This window comes from Coffea arabica, chromosome 3e, assembly GCF_036785885.1.
Source record: "Coffea arabica cultivar ET-39 chromosome 3e, Coffea Arabica ET-39 HiFi, whole genome shotgun sequence".
Taxonomy (NCBI): domain Eukaryota; kingdom Viridiplantae; phylum Streptophyta; class Magnoliopsida; order Gentianales; family Rubiaceae; genus Coffea; species Coffea arabica.
In genome coordinates, this window is record NC_092315.1 from 8,930,271 (window position 1) to 8,954,124 (window position 23,854).

Consider the following 23,854-nt stretch of genomic DNA (forward strand, 5'->3'; position numbering starts at 1 on the left):
AAGCCAACATGAAGAAAAGTCGAGTTGAAAAGTGATCCAAGCCTTCGTATTTGAAAAGATCCGAGGTCGGATCATGATGATTGAGCTCGGATCAAGAAGCTCGAAATTTTTCTCTGATTGCAGAAGTGGATCCGAGCTCGGATCCATTGAATTTGCACTTATTGCAGAATTTTTGCAATTTTTAGTTTGACCCCAATTCTTCAAAATATACCTTAGATCATTTCTATGTCAAAATAAACCATTTACGCACATGTAAAATGATCTAAACATGCATTCTAAACCTCTTTAATGCATCAAAAACCACAATTACTGAATTTGAGGTATTGAGATCTTTGATCAAATTTTGCCTTTTTCACCTCATTTGGTCACTTTTCCAAAACCTACAAATGAAAAACAACAAAATTACTCAAACTTATACTTTAAACATAAAATCACTCCAAAGTAACAGCAGCTTAAACAAACATTGGGTTGCCTCCCAATAAGCGCTTCTTTAAAGTCAATAGCTTGACTATTTCTCCTCCTTTTTCAAGGAGGTTTAGTTAACGAATAATCCACCATTTTAGGCCGTGGTGGATCATTAAATGGTGACTTTATAGCCAAAGCCACATGATCTAATGATGTGAGAAATGAAAGTGACTTACCTATCCCAAGTGTTTCATAGATATTACCATGAATATGCACCACTTGAGAACTTACCAAAGGAAATGTCATGAGAGTATCTTGGGCAGGAATACCTTTAGAACCTATACTTTCACTGCACTCCTCAAGAGAGGTGAAAAATGAGTCATTAAAACTCACCTCTTGAGGCTCAAAGTTAGTTTCAAAGGTATTATCATGTGAAATGGATATTTGCTCATTGAAATATAATTGAGATTCATCATTTTCATCCAAATGCAATCCATTTTCACATACAACATTTCCACCATTCATGCTAGGATCATTTTGCAAATTATTAGAAGAAATAACTTCACACAATACATTCAATTGCTCATGTATATCACCAAAGTGAGAAGCTAATTCATCTAACCTTTCCTCAATCCTATCAAAACGGTCAGAGGTTGCATTTGCTAGCTTTTCTATGGCTAAATCAAATTGATTAGAAAAATTTTCTACAGCTAGCTCCCAAGATGCATTAGAATCATTAACTAATGGTTCACTTTCTAACTCCCAAGGTAGAGGTGCATTAGCTAACCTTTCTATTGCCAACTCCCAAGATGGTTTTGATTCATATTGGACACTTTCAGGTTGGTAATCATAAAAATACGGATAATCACTATATGAACATTGATTTTGCCAACCATAAGCAGGAGAATTGCTCCAATTAGCACTGTATTGATCAAAACAAGGATTGTAATGCTCTAATTCATCATAATAATCCACATTTTGTGCTTGCATACATGTATTAGTAGCATGATAACCTCCACACAAGTCACAAATCACATGATAAGAATTAAAAGCATTAGCATTCCTCTCTTGCTCAATTTCATGCATAATTGTGTCCAGTTCAACTTGTAACATCATAACATCAAATTTAGCCTTTAAGCACCTTATACCATCTTCAAAAGACATACATTCAGCAAATTCTTGGTTACCTCTGTTGAAGGAGCTTTGCACTTGATAACCATCCATTGCCATTCTTCCACTTCTCAAGCATTGTCCTCCAAATTGACCTACCCTTCTCATTACCTAAAATTGCTTTTAAACAACTTAAGAGCAAGATTAGTAAGAAAAATAGGTTATAAAACACATGTACAAAAAAAAAATACTAAAATAACAGAAAATAACATTCACACTATAACTAATAAAATGTCTAAACTAATAAAGTTACTCTTCACACCGATATTGCCAAATCTTCCCCGGCAACGGCGCCAAAAACTTGACGGGTATTTAACATACGTACAAGTTAAAAAATGGAATTACACCCGTTCACTGCAAGTATACAGGTCAACTAGTAGTTTAGGGTATATATCGGATCGATCCCACAGGGAAGAGTGAACAATTACCGGTATTACTAAAGCTTCTCTATTATTTAGACTATCAATGAATTATAACAAATTAAAACCTACTGAAATTATACAAGAAAATAACAAATAAAAGCTCATTAGGTTGTGGTATCCCTAACTACTCATGCAAGTGCTATAATTGGATCATTGAATACTACTATCTATGCTAGTTATGGTGTAATTTCCTTAAACATGTGAAACCTACTTTCGTAGTGAATCAATTATACTCATAACTAATCCATACCTATTCTCATGGTTATGAAATTAGCTACAAGTTCATTTCTTCAGTGAAATTACATGAAATGAATCACTAAAATCACATAGATGCACCTCTACTTTCGTGAGTGTACTCCCTATGTTTAGCACTTCTTGAACTAGTGTTAAATCCCAATTTTTATTGCAGAAATAACACCTTAGATAATCATAATTAATGGTACCAGATTAATCATGATTTAAGGAGTCAAAGTGCTAAATAACTTGCTCAAATCATAGCAATCAAATAACCAAATAATAAACACTAACAATCATAGAAAGTTCAACCAAACCCAAGGTATAAACTTTAAAAATACATAATGAACACAAAATATTAACTAAACTTGGAATCAAGTACAAAAGATAAAGAGTTTGGAAGGAATACAACCCTTGTCACATGAGCTTTCTTCCTTGCCTTCTTCATCCTCCATCTTCATCCTAATCTAGATAATAAACAAGAATGGACAAACTATACTACTCTATACTAAGCTAAACTAACACTAGGGAGATGAAAGAGCTACATTTCTGCAACTTCAAGCTTCTCCCGTATCTCTCTCTATTCTATTGTTGGATCCCCAATCCCCCTTCTCTTGCAATGAATTTGGCTATTTAACGATGAACATTGGTCAAGAAATGAGGCTTTACACTTTCTCCTTACAGCTGGTAATGTTTCTCACATGTCTAGCATCGCATGTGAGTTGGTGGGAGTGAAATTGAGTTTTACGCGTACAGAGCAGCCTTTTCTGACCGCAATCCGGCCAAGTTCCGGCCGGATTGCTACAGTAAATCTGGGCTGCTACAGTTATCCGAGCTGCTACAGTGATCCGTATGGATCCGAGCACGGTTCCACTTACCCAGAAACAGCCGAGGGTTCGGATGAATAGTGGATCCGAGTGCGGATCACTTGCTCTGTTTTTGGCCCAACTTCAACCGATCGTTTCTTGATGCTAGAGGCTGAACCAGCTCATGTATAAAACACAAAAGTTGTAGCCTTTTGAGTTATCTTTCCAATGCATCAATAATCACCTCATTTGGATCTGTGTAGGCTGAGATATGACCGAAATACCCTTGCCTGCTCATTGCCCTGTTTCAGCTTCGACCAAATGAAATTGGCTACTGTACTTCGGCTTTTTGACTTGGAAAACCTTCAAACTGGATTCAGATGTCTTCACCAAAGTTGTAGATCTATCTCTTATCTTCAAATTGGTTTAAGAATCATCTCAATACGATCATTGTACCTCAAGTTATAGCCAAAATACGAAAATGTGTCAAAACTGTCAAAATGCGCAAAATGCGCAAAATTCCACTAAAAAGTGATAAAAGCCTCATTTAATCACTTAAAAGCATTTTTCACCAATTATAGCGAAAATGATTCATTTTCTTCCAATAATATAACTAAAGTGACTAAATAATATGAAATATCATACAATATGAAATATCATACAATTATTACGTAAATTAGTCACTTATCACTCTCCTTGTGATAGTTATAAATATAATGGACTTAAGTGAGTTTAATTGTGCTCAGGGTACCAGCCCAAGTGCCATATGCACCAGTCCAAGATGATTTTGGGGGCCCACACCCCAGTTTGAGAGGTGATAGGTTGCATTTTAGTGGGTATTTTGGGCATTATTGCATAATTAATTGACTAAATATTTTCGTTAATTGGGTGGATTCTACTGATATTTTGTTTTGGTGCTAATTGTAGGAATGGTTGCTGAAAAGCGCTTAAATTCAACTTTTAGAAGATTCATCGGAGTGGGGCCCGTTTGAGAAGCGGAAAAAACCTAATTGTAATAGATTTTATTTTAATATATATTTCTAGGGAGTCTTGCTGCAATTTTGAGAAGTAACAATTTGTAATTTTTCTCTGGCGCGGCTTAGGTTAGGGGAGAGTCTTCGTTTTTGGTTTTTGAATGAGAGGAGAGAGCCGCAGCCTGGAGGGGAAAAAGGCAACGGACAGAAGCCATCATTGTTGACTTGTGAGAAACGAATTCTTCATGTTTTGACTTGACAACTTGAGAAATCAAGCAATTGAGAAACTTTCACTCTCGTGTATCTTGACTTCAATTGGAAAAAGGAAGAAAGCTTAAAGGAGCCGCCATTGTTGACTTTGCTCTTGGGCTGTCCTACCTTGTGCGAATCGAATTGGAGAACAAAAGCAATCTCTCGTATGTTTCCACTTAACAATCGAGAGCAATACAAATTTGAGCTTTCTCCTCCTGTGGTGGACCGAAGCGGGATAATCGAAGTGCAAACCTTTCTCAGTTTTCCACGCGCGGTTTGTCCTCCATTAATGGAGGGCTAATTCTCTAATTCTAGTCAAGGGACAGCTGATGAATTGGTTCAATTAATGCTGTGAGATCTAAACCGCTTTTAATTATTTCCTCCGTTTATTGGTATTTATATGTTCTTTGCTTTTAACTGTTATAGCTCTTGTGTATGATTGATTAGTGCGCAATAATTAATTATTCATATAGGCTATTTTGCTAAATAGAGGTAATTGAATCCGTAATTGTTCGTTACCTCTATCCCAGTAGCAACTGGTATAATTGGGTTTATGTCAGGGGAATATATGATCTAGCTTAAATAAACCCTCGTAGCGTGTTTATTGGTTAGGATTGGGCCTTTCTAATTATTAATGCAATCTGGAAATTGAATCCTACGGTCGTACCTAGGGTTGTTTTTGGGTTAGAGAAATAGCTAACGGTCGTACCTTGGCTATCGATAAATTAAGGAAGGGTTGGTTGTTTAGCGCGTGCGAGACAACTAGAACCAATCTATTAGTAAATGTTGGAATTACCTTTGAATCAATGATCAGTGCATGAACCATTTCTGAAGTATACCCTTGGCTAGAGTTTCTCTCATTTATTTCTTTTAATTAATTATTTTCTGCAGTTAATTTGTTTAGTTGGCATTTGATACCAAAACCCCCCATTAATCTTGATTTGAAAAGAAACAAATATCTCTCCAGTCCCTGAGGAGACGACCCTGCTTACCACTATCTACTAGTTAGAGAACTCAGTTAAATAATTGATTCAGGTATATCGGATTAAGCAAACTCTTCGGGAACAGGGTGAATCAAGTAACCCATTGCACACCTAGAGTCCCTGCTCCAGTACTCGAATTGATTACTAGCTGTTGCAGGTGGTAGTTAGGATTTATTTATTATTATTGCACAGGTTCGGCACCTGTCAATTTTTGGAGAGGAGTTTTGGTTTGGCATCAAACCAAAAGAGCAAGTCATGGGTCTTTGGGCCATTAAGTATTAGTGCTATTTAGGCTCTTTTGTGTTTTTAGTTTTAGGTGCCTTTTGAACTTGAAAATTATTTTGCTAGGGTTTTGTACTCTCTTTCTGTTATAATAAATTTGCTACCCCTTCGCCCGTGGATGTAGGTCAATTGAAGCGAACCATGTAAATTTCTGTATATCTCTATTTAATTTATTTGTTTATTATTGTCATTATTGAGTTGGCAAGAACTCTATTATTCTCATTGGTCAATTTTCTGGGACCAGACCTAACAAACTGGTATTAGAGCTTCAAGTTCTAGATTCAATTTCAGGTTTTGGGTCAGGTTAGATTTTGGATTCTTGATGACAATAACAAGTTTTTGGGGGCTATAGAGAGTGAAGAAAAAAAATTTTCGTTGGAGTTCAGCTGGGTTTTGAAAATAAGTTATTTGGCCCATTGAAACTCGTTAAGGGTTTTGAGAAGAAGGTGGAGCATGATTACTATGTTGGTGGTTTTTAACCCGTTGGAATCTGTTGAATCTTTTGTGAGATTTGGCCCATTGGGACCTGTTGAGCCTTTTGCATCTTGGTTCGTTGGTGGCTCGTTGTGATTTGTTGGGACTTTTGTGGTTCGTTGAGATCCGTTAGAACTTTTATGGAGAAGGTGGAGCTTGTTTGCTATTCGTCGGTTATTTATCGATGCTGCATACAAGCCAAGGTGGAGATTTGTTAAATGCGTCTTTGTATCCCACATCGGAAGTTTAACAAAGAAATCTCTCCGTGTGGTAGTTATAAATATAATGGACTTAAGTGAGTTTAATTGTGCTCAATGCACCAGCCCAAGTGTCATATGCACCAGTCCAAGGGAGTTCTTGGGGGCCCAAACTCCAGTCTGAGAGGAGTTTTGGTTTGGCATCAAACCAAAAAAGCAAGTCATGGGTCTTTGGGCCATTAAGCATTTAGTGATATTTAGTCTCTTTTGTGTTTTCAATTTTAGATGCCTTTTGGACCTGAAAATTATTTTGTAGGATTTTGTACTCTCTCTTTTATACTCTCTTTCTGTTATAGTAAATATGCTACCCCTTGGTCCGTGGATGTAGGTCAATTGAAGCGAACCACGTAAATTTATGTTTCTCTATTTAATTTATTTGCTTTATTATTGTTATTATTGAGTGGGCAAGAACTCTATTATTCTCGTTGGTCAATTTCTTGAGACCAGACCTAACAGTTTTAGTAAGTTTTTTCCTTTATTATTTCTATTAATGGTGGAATGTAAAATGATCCATAGTGCTATTGCAATTATTAAAAAAAATTAATGCATTTAAGGTAATGACAGGTGTTATAGCTATATACCAATTTAAAGAGCCGTAGCTTTGTAGTGTTGGTAGAACTGTCCGTTTTGTTTAAATAAAAACGGGGATTGAAGATTGAATATGTGAATATTTAAGGATTGACCTAATCACCGATGTGTAAAAACGTGTTCCACATTGGTCGTTGTATAATTTTCACACGTATTAAAATAATTATAAGATGGCGCAAAATTCAAGTTCATCATAGTAGCAGCTCCGACCATGACACTAGATAACACCATATGCACTGTATGATTTAAATTTCTGAATTACTTCTATAAGATTACCTGATCTTCCATGTATTTATGACTATACTAAACTGCAACCATGACCATGTCACAATAGTCTTGCCTCTTCCGTAACTTTTTGAGTATCAATACAAGTGATATTTGCATAAAATATTGGATTAAAAACAGAATAACATATTTTTGCTTCTTTATAAGATTACGGATAAGACTGTGTTTTAAGTGATGACTCAACTCAAACGCACCTTCTTGAATTGCACTTAATGAGTTTATAAATAGATGAAATAACAATAATTGCACTCCTTGCATTCTGATATGTTCCATAATTAACTATACATTTCTAAAAAAAGACTAACACCTAGTTATATTTTTCTAAAAAAAAAATAACACCTAGCCAAACTGAAATTTTAACATTAGAAAAATGTATAATTAAACTGAAATTTTAACATTAAAAAAATGTATATTGAATAGAAACTATAAGGTGTGAGACGTAATTTGGTGAAAGGACAAATTTCATTTCAATGTTGTGTCACTAGAATCTAACTTTTGACCTAAAGTTCTTTTTTTTTTCCTTGGAACATATTTAATTGATCAATATTTTCTCCTTATTCTATAACCTTGGATAATCTTTGTTTGAAAGATATTTTTTTTTGTGAAAACCAATTTGATATATATTAAAAGATGGTTTCAATAAAAGTTGCACCATTATTAGTTTTCAAATTTAGAAAACTTAAAGAAACTCAAAAGTCCAAGGGTAAACTCCAAACCATATGAGGTATAGACTTGAGGGTCAAACCATAAATCTCACAATTACTGTCTAACATCTTTCTCTTTTTAACGGTTTCTCTTTTAATGCTTGTAGTATCATGTACCTGTTTGCCCAACTTGGACAAAACTCCTGATTCTGTCCCGGCCTACATCCACTTGGACTAGACAATTATTAAGTTTCCAGTTCAACCAATCAAACCGGTTGATTCATTTCAAGTTTAAATCGCTTATCTCTATATGGTTTTTTTTTTTTTTTGTTGGTAAGCTCATTACTTTTTATTGATCACCAATGAAGCACTCTCAAGAGATGTTTACAGCCTATGCACAACTAAAATTACAAGGAAATGTAATCATAAACTAATAACAAAAGCAAACACAACCTATACATAAAAAATAGTAACTGGCAGATCCAAAGCAAAGCAAAAATCTCTGTTGTTTTGAGTCCCCGCAATATTCTCCCAACCAGCAGCGAATAAGCGAAGAGGAAATGAATTGCAGAGTAAGTTTGGGAGAAGAAGAGGAGAAAGTGGATAAGAAAAGAAACGGGATGAGAAGGAAAAGGGACTTTGCGCAAGAGATTAGGGACACTCTGTGATATGTTTTGCTCATAAACCGATCCATTTTTTTCATTTTCAAAATTTTCCCCATTTTGTGCAGAACCGGCATATTGCTGTTCTATCTTTTCCAAATTATGATTGATTAATAAATTATGGAAAAATGGTCAATCACGTCTATAAAATATTTTGTTAGTGTCGATTTAATCCCAAATTTTTATTTATTGCCAATTTGGCACTTAAATTTATTTTGTATTTTCAAATCACTACTCAAAATCGATTTGGCTCCTAATTTATGAACTAAATAGGGGTATTAAGAGAATGTCACTCACAAGACTATAATACAACAAGTAAATCGTAAAAGAGATCACCAGATAACTCTTTCAAATCGTGTAAAAAATCACTAGATGAAACTTTTTAAAAGTTTACTCTTGTGATTTTTACACGATTTACTTGATTCATTACTATCCCGTGAGTGATATTCCAAAAATACCCATGTTTAGTTGGTTAATTAGGAGCCAAATCAATTTTAGGCGGTGGCACTGTCACGAAGGTCCTTAATTGAACTACAAAATAATTTTATATATCGAATTGGTTAGGAATAAAAGTTAAGGACTAAATTGGTGCTAACAAAAATTTTAAGGGACAAAATTGACCATTTTCCCACAAAAATTATTTCAAAGTTTCATATTTTGTTCTCCAACATCCATTAATTGAACTAAATAATTTACTTTATAGCCGAAACATTATGGCTTTACAATATTATTTTAGGGTTATTATCACTTTACCCTTTAACGTTTGGTGTCACGATCAATTTCCTTCTTAACATTATATTTTAGTCATTTTACCTCCAAAACTGACGGTCAAATTTAATGGAGTTTATTAATCTAAATGACAAGACATGTTTTAAAATTATTATCACTTTACCCACATAAACTACAACTTTATTATTATTCACCCACCAGAGTTATTTGTTAGGCAATTTATCCCACCATTAAACCAACTTAGGAAGTTAAAAAGCTTTAGAAGATAGTACCCTCCTTTTTATATAGTAAAAATAATAAAAAATTTAGAGCGACTCTTCTCCTTTTTAGTATAAAAAAAAGTCAAAACATTAATCTCTTTCTTCTTGGCAATTTTATTAATATTGAAAAAAAAAAGAAAAATAGGGGAGGGGGGGAGAGAGAGAGCCCAATTCTTTTTTTTAATACAAATAAGAAAGAATTCAATATTTTTATTATTTTAAAATTACTTTATTTAACTGTTTACTACCCAATTCCAATCCTAATCCCACGGATATTAAAGTAATACGATAATATTAGATTCTTCCTTATTTTATTTCTTTACAAAATCCAATTTTATGTCTCCTTCTTTTCCTATCTCCTTTTCTTTTCCTGGTATTAATAAGTGTAAAAAAATAAATTTAAGAAAATCCTTTTATTTTAATATTTTTGAAATCTTAGAGTGAAAAAACAGGAAGAATAAATATTTAAAATTTTTTATTTTTAATTATATATAACAAAAGGTAAATATATTTAAAATTTTTTGAACATGCTTTTTAAATTAACGATAGGGTAAAATATTTAGAAAATAATGTTAGATAGTAAAGCGATTATATTACTATACTTTTAAGGGATAAAGTGACAAGAATAATGTAGTAATGCTATTAAAAAAAGGGTATTTTTGTCAAAAATTTATTAGCATGTAGAGTTGAATTACTTATGGGGTGAAGCGACTAAAAGATAGCATTAGACGATAAACTAACTGGAGTGATATAGTTTAAAAGGATAAAGTGATAAAAACCTCTTTTTTTATAATATTACAAGTATTTTTACTTTTATTTCTTAAAAACTAAAAAAAATTGTGGTGCTTACGCCCGCGCCTTAGGATTTACACCCCGTCCAGGTGGAGAAAATACACGGCTCTTGATCAAATTTGGATCAATGATTTTAAACACTTTAATTGTCTGGTGTCTATATATGGTGTGGTTTTCACTTTTCAGTTTATGCATGGATGATGTACTGCTGGCGTGCATACATCTCCCCAACGGATGTACTAGTATGTTAAAGGTGCACTTATACCAACAAAAATGGTCTAGAAATGATATATGCGTTAAAATAATGGTCTAGAATTGGAATAACATATTTTTCTATCTTCCATAAAAGCTGGAAATAAGATGTTTTATGTGAGCAACGATCTTGATCATAGTTACTTCAACTTTCTTGATCCTATGTGCATTATTAAAAAAAAAAACGTTTTAAGTTATAGAGTTACCATCTCAACTCACAAATATTACATCCACTCTATATCTTTCTCAACTTCAATCCTAGTCATGCGAGTAGAATTAATTTGTAATCCTTGAAACTCCTCATCTTATAGCAAAACTATGGTTATTTCCAGGCGTGAAAGTCTGAAACTGATCACGTTGACTTTGAAGAAACCTATTTAAATGACAAGGAGAATTTTCATAAAGTGATTAAATATCACATAGGCAGTTTTAAGAAGTAATATAACAATCTTTCTAAAATGGCATCGTATATCATTTATCATCCACCGCAATGACATTAGATGCATTTGTATGAACTTTCTTGAATAGTAAACTAATTTAGGTTGAGACTCGATATCTATAAGAGTTGAATCGATAAGTTCGTAGAGTGAATAGAAAAAAACTCTAAAACACAAAATGTGGTCATAAATGGCAAGTATATTATTCCGGGTTTTAATTATTTTGGTTCGTATAGTTCTTTCAAGATCTATGTATCTTTTCGTGTAATTGTTAATCGTCTTCTTTTACATCAACTCACCAAGAGATACATCAAATCCTGAAAGAGATACAAAAAATATAAGTTATTACTTGACTGGAATTAGTAAATTCAAGCCGAAAGTATTTTTTTTTTCTTTTTAACTCTCCCTCCCCTTTCTATAACCCTTTCCGCTCACAATTATCAGTCTCAAAATTCGAATTCTGAACATGATAGTAGGGGAAATCTTAGTCAGTGACCAACCCGGCCTAGTGGTATGAAGCCAAAGGTTTGAATGATGATAAAACAGTAACATAAAAAAACAGGCCTTGCTATAGTAATTAGGTGATGTTGGTGTATATTTTCACACTGACCTCATCACGGACGTGTAAAAACATGTTCCATGCTAGTGGGCCAAGATTTTGGTGATAAGGTCCGACATTACCACAAATTAATTTATGGGATGCATTACCACATTTTTAGGCCTATAAATACAAGGAGTCTGGATCTCAACTATACCAAGTTTTCGACAGTAACCAGTCACAAATATCGATTTTCATCCTTATTAATTAGCTACCTAGCTCCTTTAAGGAAAAAATGGCCGCAGCCAAATCTGCTATTGGCACTGGAAAGGTGAATAGTGATTGTATGCCTAGCTAGACATAGATTTCTTTCTTTTTCAAGTTTGTGTGTGGTTTTGAGAATCAACTCATAAACAACTTGTACAGAAACGTTTGGAAGAGTATAAGGAGTTGCAAATTAAAGCAATTTCAACATTCTTGAATTGTCTTAAGCAATATTTTATAGTTATAGCTGTCTACATGCATATGTCACGAGGCGATCTCTTGCATTGTTTCATTAAGCTTCTTCCGAGTGATATAGTTTCTTTTTAATTGGTTGGATTTAGTTTTCTGGTTGTTTGTTTATTTGAAAGTATTCTAATTGATATTGGGAACTCAATTTTTTTGCGTTTTCTTACTGGAAAATATGTTTGGGATTTACAGACCGACATCAGTTCACTGGAACCAGTGAAGCCGGCTGACCCTCACGTGATCCAGATCGGAAAATTTGTAGAGCAACAACATCACCACGGCAAGCTGCTTTCTGTCGCCGTGGTTGGCGGATTCACGTGGAGCGGTGATGGAGGCAATTACTACGCACTTATCATTGAAAATCAGGATAGTGACGGTGCCACATGTCTGCATAAGCATAAAGTACTTGTTCTTGAGACCCCGAGTGAAACGAAACTCATATGGCACAAGAAATAATCAAGCACTACTGTTGATCAGCTGAGGATCAACGACTTTAAGTACTTAAATTATCTAGTGTCTTTGGTGTGGTTTTTCAGTTCATGCATGGATGATGTACTGCTGGCATGCATACATCTCCTCCTGTTGTACTACTATGTGAGGTGCACTCGTACCAACAAAAATGCACCATTAAATAAAAAAAGGCGTCTGTGTTTGAGTTTGTATCCTTGAACTAGTATGTCAAAGGTGTATTTATACGAACAAAAATGCACCATTAAATAATAAAAACAGCTGTCTGTGTTTGAGTTTGTATTTGCACATTTTATTTCTCTGTTACTTGCAAGCAATTTCCAATCCTTGAGTTTTGTATGCCAATTAGGTACTATATTCATGACTAGTTATGAAGTCTGACGACTAGTTAAGTCTTATGATAAGTGCATATTTTACATAATTTTCAGCGTGTTTTATTAGTTAGTTTTGGTGTGTTTTATTTACTTTTATAGCTAATTAACTAAGTTTCTAGTGAGAATATGCATTTTGTGGTTTAATTGGTAAAAATTGCACTTCTATAAATTTTAATGGTAAAAACTTCATGTTTTTGTAGGTTTAATGATTCAAACATCAAATGACATGAATTGAGAAAATAATTGGATGATTAATGATCATTTGAAGTGATTTAAAGATGACATGAAGTGCAAAATACTCAAAAGATGAAATGCAAGTTTTCTAACTTTAACACCTATTAGTATTTCGGCTATATGTTGAGCTAAAAATATCGGATTGATAGGGTGTTAATTATTAGTACTTTTATTGTTAATTTCCCTCTTTGTACTTACTAAATATTGTTTTAATTGTCAACATATACTTATATTTGTTATTTGGTCTGAAAATTGAGGTGGAGCAGAAAAAGTGCTAAAAAGGAAGACCTTCTTGAGAAATATTCCATACGTGAAGAGCTTCCAAAAAAGATCTACAACGATGGCCCCACAATTGTGCTACAACGGAGCCCTTTCCTTGGCTGACTAGGAGTCTTCCTTTTTCCAGTTGGTGGCACCGCATAGCAGGAGATAACATATATTTTAGGGTTATTATCATTTTACCCTCTTAACGTTCGGTGTTACTATCAATTTCTCCCTTAACGTTATCCTTTAGTCACTTTACCCCCAAAACTAATGGTCAAACTTAACGGAATTTGTTAATTAAAGTAAAAAGACAAGTTTAGCCCTTAAAATTACTATCACTTTACCCCCATAAACTATAACCTCATTATCAATTTACCCCATAGAGTTATTTTTTAGACTATTTGTCCCACCATTAAACCAATTTAGCAAGTTGAAAACCTTTAGAAGAAAGTACCCTCCTTTTTATGTAATAAAAATAATAAAAAAATTTAGAGTGGCTCTTCTCCTCTTTAGTTTAAAAAAAAATCAAAGTATTAATTTTTTCCTTTTTTGAAATCTTATTAATATTTAAAAAAAATAGAAAGATCGGGAGGGGAAGGGAGGGGGGAGAGAGAGCTCAATTCTTTTTTTAAAAAATACAAATAAGAAAGAATTAAATACTTTTATTATTTAAAATTATTTTACTTTATTGTTTACTATCAGATTTCAATTCTAATCCCAATAACCTTAAATTAATACGATAATGTTAGACTTTTTTATTTTTTTCTTTGCAAAATCTAATTTTCTATCTCCTTCTTTCCTATCTCTTTTTCTTTTTCTAGTATTAATAAGTGTGAAAAAAGAAATTTGAGAAAACTCTTTTATTTTTATATTTTTGGATCTCTTAAAATGAAAAAAAAAGAAGAATAATCATTCCAATTTTTTATTTTTAATTATATTTATAAGGGTAAATATATTTAAAATTTTTTTATCATACTAGTTAGATTAACGATGAAGTAAAATGTTTAGAAAATAATATTAGGAATTAAAGTGATTATATCACTATAATTTAAAGGAATAAAGTAGTAATAACAATGTAATAAAACTATAAAATAAAAGGGTATTTTTGTCCAAAATTTTTTAACATGTTGAGTTGAATTACTTATATGGGCGAAGTGACTAAAAGATAACGTTAGGGGGTAAACTGCTAGTAGCGATATAGTTGAAGGGAGTAAAGTGATAATAACCCTAGATTTTAGATAGAAATAGAGGCAGACGATTGAAACTATTGGCTGGAGCTTTTCCTCTTTGACTTTTGCTTTTCGTCTTTTGTGGCTTTCTTCCCTCGTATTTCAGGGACAATTAGAAACAAATGAATCATTCGCTGTAACTTGCTTTTCCTTTATAATTCGAACAAATTGAATTCTCCCTATCAATGACAAAGGCCGCAATTGTTCCTTCCGTTTTGTGTGGGTGTTTCTCATCAGGGATGAACTAAATCTCTTTTTCTAATCAAGAAACAATGGAGGCTTTGGTTCGTCTAAAAATTGTGAGATCGGTTTAATTTTATCTTTTCCTTTTATTTATTGGTATTCGCATATTCTCTGATTACAGTGTTTATGGTTGTTCAATTAATTGATTGTCTTGGATCCAGATAATTAGTTAATTTGGTAATTTATTGTCAATTGGGGCGTTAAATCCGTAATTGTTTAATTGCTCTGAAATGGTGACAACTGGCATAATTGGGTTTGTATCGGGGGAATACGCAAGCTAAATTGAAATAACCCTGGTAGTGCGTTATTTGGTTAAAATAGGGCTCCTCTAATACATAAGGCAATTGGGAAATTAAATCTTACGGGCGTACCTAGAATTATTTCTCAATTAGAGCAGTGATTAACGGGCGTACCTTAATCACCGACATAGTAAGGAAGGATTAACTGTCATCGCTTGTTTGGCAGTTATAACCTATTTATTAGTAAATAATTGGAATTGCCCTTGCATCGATGATCAATTACGTGAACTATTACTGACGTTATTTCTTGGCTAGACCTTTAGTTATTATTACTCTGAGTTTAGTGAATTGTTATTTAATTTTTAGTTGGCTATTTATTTTAGTTGAACTGTTTTAATTGTCATCCTTATTACAAAAACATCCCCCGTGCTACTTTGAATTTCAAAAGAAACAAATATCCCCAATCCCTGAGGATACGATGCTACTTGCCCTGTTTACAAATCAATAATCCCTTGTGAATAAGTAATCCCATTCTAGTATCGGATTAAACAAACTCTTCGGGAACATGGTGAATCAAGTAACCCATTGCACACTTAGAGTCCCTGCTCCAGTACTTAGAATTGGGTTTTGGTTACTTTAATTGGCAACTAGGTTTATTTTTATTGTTGCACAGGCATCGACAACCTGTCACGGATGGAGGTGATTTTTGAACCATTTTGAATCTAAAAAGTTGATCAACATTTGAAATGAAGACATCAAAATTCAGTTTAGTCATATTTCTAGTCAAAAAGTCGAAATAAAGAAATGCAATTTCATTGTCAAAAGCTGAAACAAAGTTTCTGACTAGTTGAGGGTATTTTGGTCATTTATTGATCCACAGAGTTCTAAATTGGATGATTCTTGCTGCATTGGAAAGCTAACTCAAAAGGCTATAACTTTTATGTTTCACACAAGAGTTAGTTCCGCCTCTATCATCAAGAAAATATCAGTTGACGTTAGATAAAAAACAGAGCAAGGATGAAATCTGTCCAGAATTGAGCAAACTTACAAAAAACAATACATGGGATACAATACTCGACCTAAGGTCGGGTATTCATCATTTTCAACTACAACTTGTTCCTTATTCACACAACTTTCCAACTCAATTCCAGCAAGGAATTTTGACTATATCTGACCAGGAAGAGTGTGGAAACTTGGAGAACATCTCTTGGTGTGTTCAAAAGCCAATTTTGCTAACGAAGAAAGAACTCAACTTGAGCTTAAATTCTCTATAAATAGTAGCCTTTGGAGATCATTTTAAAAATTTTGGAAGGCTAGAAAAATTCCACAAAAATGTAGTGTTCACTAGAATTTCCTTAGTTCATTAGCTAGGTTAGTATAGTATAGAATAATTTAGGTAGTTATGTGTGTTATCCACTCTTGTATATTAGCTAGATTAGGATGAAAATGGAGATGAAGAAGTAGGGGTTGAAACTCATGTGACGAGGGTTATCTCTTCTCCAACTCTTTATCTTTTGTATTGAATTCTTAAGTATGGTTAATATATGGTTAATATGCAAGTTTTGGATTTATGTTTCAATATGTGCATCTAAAGTTTATGTCTAGAGTTATGAATGAATTTTCTACATCTTGTTAGTGATATTTACTTGGTTATTTGATGATATTATTTTGAGTAAGTTATTTATCACTTTTGCTTTTCTAATCATGATTAACTGGCCATTAATTGTGATAATCTTAAGATGTTAAATTTGCAATGAAAATTGAAATTTAGCACTAGTTCAAGGAAGTGATAAACCTAGGAAGTTCGCTCACGGGAGTAGAGGTGCACCTTTGTGGCTTTAGTGACTTGTTTTATGGAATTTCATAGAAGAAATGAACTTGTAGTTAATTCATAACCACGAGTGTAGGTATGACTTAGTTACCAGTATAGTTGATTTACTACGAGAATAGGTTTCACATACATGAGGAAATTACACCATAACTAGTCAAGATAATAGCATTCACTTAACCGGTAACTTCACTTGCAAGAATAGTAAGAAATTCCATATTTCTAGGAGTTTTCTATTGTATTTTTGTTACTTTTATAGTGTAGATTTAATTTCTTGCACTAGTGATAGTCTAAATAATAAAGAAGTTCGAAAACCACTGGTAATTGAAACTCTTCCCTGTGGGTTTGACCTTTAATACCCTATACTCGATCTCAACTCATATACTTACAAAAAATCGCATGTGGGGTATTTAGAATGTTATAAATGTAAAATTTGACTGTGGATGAACTAATTGTTATATGTATACCTTGAGTTTTTAACGCCGTTATCGGGGAAGATTTTGTCATGTCGGTGTTAAGAACGACCTTATTAATTTAGACATTTTTTCTTGATTTTCTTGTTTTTGTTGTGTTTAGTGTCCTTTTGTTGTGTTTAGTTTCTTGTTGAGTCTTTTATTTTGTGTTTAGTATCTTATTTTTATATGTGTCGAGTCATCTATTCTTTTTTACTAAACTTGTTTTTAAGTTACTTTTAAAGCATGTTTAGGGGTTCAAGGAGAGTAGGAAATGTGAGCGAACAATGTACGAGAAATAGAAGATCGGCAATGGATGGTTATTACATCCAAAGCTCCATGGATAGAGGTAATCAAGAAATTACCTCTTATTCATGGTTTAACCAGTCAAACCGGTCAATCTGGCTCAATTGAAAAACAATGCATGATAGCCTTCTTTTATGTCTCTGGTAAGATGTCAAAATCCTTTAATTTTGGCTTGAGAAAAATTAATGTTGTTACTGCTTGTTTACGCAAAAGCCAAATCAAGTCACAATACACCGGGAAGACAGAATTTTCTCCCGTCTAGAAAATGCCATTTATTAATGCCAAGGTAAATTTATCACGAAGAAACCAACAAATACATAGAACTATAGATTAAACATTGGTTTCCCAAACTATAAATAGAATGCTAATGGATTGATTCATAAAACAATCACTTTGTCAATGATGAAAGGCGCATTAGTCATATTTCTTACCCTCATAAGCCAAGTTTCATTTGTAAAATGTTACGAGGGAGAAAAATACGAGACCCTTCGAAAATTCCTCCTCCCTGAGAGCTTAAACAGATCAAACAATTACATAACTGATGAGGATTCAGCTCATCAGTATTCGCCAGTATATATTGGTCCTCAAGAGGGGTTTAAAGCAGCCAACAAAATCATCGCATTGCCAGGGGAACCAAAAGGAGTAAAGTTTGATCAATATTCAGGGTATGTCACTGTTGATCCTACGGCTGGTCGAGCTCTCTTTTACTATATTTCGGAGTCCGAAAACCCTTCTAGCAAGCCTCTTGTGCTGTGGTTAAACCAAGGTATATGTCCTATTTATTTTTCCTAACCTATTAAGCATTCTGGATGTGCGTAACTTGGAAAAAATCCCTTAAATGGGTGATGGCAGGGCGTGGCTGCTCTTCTCTGGGTGTTGGAGCGATGAGTGGACAAGGACCATTTCGAGTTAGTAAAGATAACAAAACACTATGGCACAATGAATATGCCTGGAATAAAGGTACAAGCGAATCCATACAATTTTATAATGAGCTCTCGAGATTTATCATGTTTGAATGCAGTGGCAAACATACTTTACTTGAAATCACCGGCAGCTGCTGGATTTTCTTACTCAAACACGTCATCTGATTACACTATTGGAGATAAACAAACGGCAAAAGATTCTTACACATTCCTAATAAATTGGTGGGGTATTTAGAATGTTATAAATGTAAAATTTGACTGTGGATGAACTAATTGTTATATGTATACCTTGCGCTCGTCAAGTTTTTAACGCCGTTATCGGGGAAGATTTTGTCAATGTCGGTGTTAAGAACAACCTTATTAATTTAGACATTTTTTCTTGATTTTCTTGTTTTTGTTGTGTTTAGTGTCCTTTTGTTGTGTTTAGTTTCTTGTTGAGTCTTTTATTTTGTGTTTAGTATCTTATTTTTATATGTGTCGAGTCATCTATTCTTTTTTACTAAACTTGTTTTTAAGTTACTTTTAAAGCATGTTTAGGGGTTCAAGGAGAGTAGGAAATGTGAGCGAACAATGTACGAGAAATAGAAGATCGGCAATGGATGGTTATTACATCCAAAGCTCCATGGATAGAGGTAATCAAGAAATTACCTCTTATTCATGGTTTAACCAGTCAAACCGGTCAATCTGGCTCAATTGAAAAACAATGCATGATAGCCTTCTTTTATGTCTCTGGTAAGATGTCAAAATCCTTTAATTTTGGCTTGAGAAAAATTAATGTTGTTACTGCTTGTTTACGCAAAAGCCAAATCAAGTCACAATACACCGGGAAGACAGAATTTTCTCCCGTCTAGAAAATGCCATTTATTAATGCCAAGGTAAATTTATCACGAAGAAACCAACAAATACATAGTGCTATAGATTAAACACTGGTTTCCTAAACTATAAATAGAATGCTGATGGATTGATTCATAAAACAATCACTTCTAGTTCAACGTGTCAATGATGAAAGGCGCATTAGTCATATTTCTTACCCTCATAAGCCAAGTTTCATTTGTAAAATGTTACGAGGGAGAAAAATACGAGACCCTTCGAAAATTCCTCCTCCCTGAGAGCTTAAACAGATCAAACAATTACATTACTGATGAGGATTCAGCTCATCAGTATTCGCCAGTATATATTGGTCCTCAAGAGGGGTTTAAAGCAGCCAACAAAATCATCGCATTGCCAGGGAACCAAAAGGAGTAAAGTTTGATCAATATTCAGGGTATGTCACTGTTGATCCTACGGCTGGTCGAGCTCTCTTTTACTATATTTCGGAGTCCGAAAACCCTTCTAGCAAGCCTCTTGTGCTGTGGTTAAACCAAGGTATATGTCCTATTTATTTTTCCTAACCTATTAAGCATTCTGGATGTGCGTAACTTGGAAAAAATCCCTTAAATGGGTGATGGCAGGGCGTGGCTGCTCTTCTCTGGGTGTTGGAGCGATGAGTGGACAAGGACCATTTCGAGTTAGTAAAGATAACAAAACACTATGGCACAATGAATATGCCTGGAATAAAGGTACAAGCGAATCCATACAATTTTATAATGAGCTCTCGAGATTTATCATGTTTGAATGCAGTGGCAAACATACTTTACTTGAAATCACCGGCAGCTGCTGGATTTTCTTACTCAAACACGTCATCTGATTACACTATTGGAGATAAACAAACGGCAAAAGATTCTTACACATTCCTAATAAATTGGTTGGAAAGATTCTCTGACTACAAAAGCAGAGACTTTTACATAGCTGAAGAAGCTTATGCAGGCTTTTTCGTACCTGAACTTGCTTATCTTATCCTCCATAACAACAAAATAACGAACCAAACGGTGATTAACTTGAAAAGTAAGTTTTGTTTCTTTTATTTTTTTCCTTTATTGGCTACATTATATGTGCTGTTCAAACATCAATATGTTTTACATCTAATGATGATGCTGTCTTGTTATTTTCAGATGTGAAATGCTATTGTGGATACAGAAACACAAAGCAAGGGACTATATGATTTTTTGAGGTCACATAGCCCAATATCTGATGAAATATATCACGGTTTAGTTTCAAATTGCACTTGTAATAAGTACGCCGAACAAGCGGTGAAGGCAATGGGAAACATCAATCGCTACAACATATATGCTCCAGTGTGCTCTTCTACTTCCAATGCTCCTTGGGTACAATTCTACTCTTCATACATGATATGTTACCCTTTTATTCTCATCTGAATGAAAAGCCAAATTACTTACAGTAATTTGCAATGTTTCCGTTGATTGAAATAGATATACGGTGAAGATCCATGCGCGGATGATTATGCGTTATCCTACCTAAACAATCCTGAATTGGACTTATGGGTTACTGGAGGTACGTATGCTATCGTGCCATTGCTATTACACTATTTCATATCAATATTTGAAGTATATTTTTTGTGACCGTACATAACTATCATCATTCTGTGGCATGGATATCCATATATAGCAGATTCATTAATTGGACCGATAGTCCAGATACAGTTTTACCTACCATTAGAGCTGTTAATCGAGCCGAGTATTTGGCTGCCGAGCTCGACTCGAGTTTAATTCGAGCCGAGCTCGACTCGAGCTCGTTAGGAAAACGAGCTTTAAAATGTGCTCGAACTCGGCTCGTTAAATGTACATGTGGCTCGAGTTCGAACTCGAGCTCGACTCGTTTATCACAAATGAGTCGAGCTTCACGAGCTCGAGCTCAAGCTCGAGTTCGTGCAAATTAACCTTAATAAAAATCTATAATTTTTAATTTTTATAATTTTGATTTCTAAAATAACAAATATGCCCTTCATTAACGAGCTCTAACGAGCTACTCGAGTATCAAACGAGCCGAGCTTACTCAGCTCGTTAACTAAACGAGCATGTTTCGAGTTCGAGCTCGACTCGTTAACCAAAATTAACAAGCCGAGTTCGAGCCTTAACGAGTCGAGCTCTAACGAGCTTTCGAGCTACTCGATTGATTTAACAGCTTTACCTACCATTAGGGAGCTAATGGCAGGTGGCATTAACGTATGGATGTATAGGTAACTAAGTGATGAATTTGTGGTTGTGGAAAAGCTAGCATTTACGACAATCTGCCTTTGTCCATCTATTGTGTTAACTAAGACATTGCAACAATTTTGATGAATTCCAGTGGAGATACAAATAGCTTTATACCCGTGACGGCAACTTGGTATGCCATAAAGAAGCTAGGGGTAGCCGTGAAAGCCCCTTGGTACTCCCAAGGCGAGGTAAAACAAAAGTGAGGTTCAAATATATTGTATTTATTCAAGTCATTCACTTCCTCTTGATACTAGTATTAATTGAATCTGTTCTAAATTGAAAATGATTAGGTTGCAGGATTTGTGGTGGAATATGAGAACTTAACATTTGTGACTCTTAAAGGAGCTGGATTGTTCGCTCCCAGCTATAAGCCTGCCCGCTCACTCGCTATGTTCTCATCATTCTTGGAAGGAAAGCTTCTTTCATCAAGCTAGGACAAGATGAAAGGGCCAAAGAGGAAAGGAGTTTGATTAGTGCCGTGGAGCAAATTGTTCATGATTGTTCAGCTCATTGGGTTTGTTGTTTCACTCATGGTTCAACTTTGTTAAACCAAAATAGGTTTCTGCACGTTGCTTCAAGTTTATAATTATGGAGGGCCTCTGTAAGTTTTATGTTTTAATAAAGAACTCTGAAATTGTCTTAAGATCAATTTGTGGCTTGGTCACTATACAACTATCCTTCACTTGGAAGTTAACCATAAATTAATTTAATTCATACCCCAAGTCTGCGCTTAATTCAGAAGTATAGGTTTAACTGTTTAAGTACTCATTCTTCTTTTTCTAATACTAGGTATGGGCAAGCTCATAAATATGCCAAATAGAAATTTCTCTCCGACCTCTTAAATAAAGTTTGGATTTTTCTTTGGTAAATCACATTCATCTCTACCATATTCCAACTTAATTTCAAAGAGAATATGTACAAGAAATCATATTTAATTCATCATCATTGAAAGTAACACATCAATGTGCGAACCATTTATTCCCAAACTAAGTAATTATTGTCTTTCTTTATAGATACCTACTAAGCATACTCGTGATGTTAATCATGTTTCTCTAATCTAAATTATTTGGCTATTGCTTTTCTAAATCTTTCACTAAAATTGACAATTAACAGGGCTAAACATAGTATGATAGTGTCTTTTGTCTTCTTGGGGGAGAAGTTTGATAGTATTACAACACTTCAAATAATCAACTTTTTAATTTTACTAATCTAAGAAAAAAGAATTTAGTGAGTAGTTGCTACTAAAGTGATACATACAACATGCAATGTCACCTGCTCCTGTACTAGCCTTCAAATGAAGTCAAAGGTTTGAATGATGATAAAACAATAACAGAAAAATGTAGGCCTAGCTATAGTAATTAAGTGATGTTGGTGTATATTTTCACACTGACCTCATCACGGACGTGTAAAAACATGTTCCATGCTGGTGGGCCAAGATTTTGGTGATTAGGTCCGACATTACCACAAATATCGATTTTCATCCTTATTAATTAGCTAGCTAGCTCTTTAAGGAAAAAATGGCTGCAGCCAAATCTGCTATTGGCACTGGAAAGGTGAATAGTGATTGTATGCCTAGCTAGACCTAGATTTCTTTCTTTTTCAAGTTTGTGTGTGGTTTTGAGAATCAACTCATAAACAACTTGTACAGAAACGTTTGGAAGAGTACAAGGAGTTGCAAAGTAAAGCAATTTCCAACATTCTTGAATTTTCTTAAGCAATATTTTATGTTTCTAGCTGTCTACACGCATCTGTGGGTAGGCTGTCCCTTGCATTGTTTCATTAAGCTTCTTCCGAGTGATGTAGTTTCTTATTAATTGGTTGGATTTAATTTCTGGTCGTTTGTTTATTTGAAGGATTCTAATTGATTTTGGGAACTCAGTTGTTTTGCGTTTTCTTACTGGAAAAAATGTTTGGGATTTACAGACTGACATCAGTGAACTAGAACCAGTGAAGCCGGCTGACCCTCACGTGATCCAGATCGGACAATTTGTGGTGGAACAATGTCACCACGGACAGCTGCTTTTCGTCGCCGTGGTTGGGGGATCCACGTGGATCGGTGATGGAGGTTATTACTACGCACTTATCATTGAAACTCAGGATTACGAGGGCGCCACATATCTGCACAAAGCACTTGTGCTTGAGACCCCAAGTGAAACCAAACTCATTTGGCACAAGAAATAAGCAAGCACTGCTGTTGATCAACTGAGGATCAACGACTTTAAGTACTTTAAGTTATGACTCAC

General features: G+C 34.3%; 1 long non-coding RNA gene and 1 pseudogene across 1 annotated transcript; both read left to right on the forward strand.

Moving 5' to 3' along the window:
• The first annotated feature begins 11,674 nt into the window (after positions 1–11,674).
• On the forward strand, positions 11,675–12,706 carry LOC140038959 (uncharacterized). Its single transcript, XR_011842471.1, has 2 exons — positions 11,675–11,777; positions 12,149–12,706. It is a non-coding gene; the product is annotated as an uncharacterized lncRNA (long non-coding RNA).
• Positions 12,707–17,995: 5,289 nt separating this feature from the next.
• Positions 17,996–20,513, forward strand: LOC113737299 (serine carboxypeptidase 1-like; annotated as a pseudogene).
• The last annotated feature ends 3,341 nt before the right edge of the window (positions 20,514–23,854 follow it).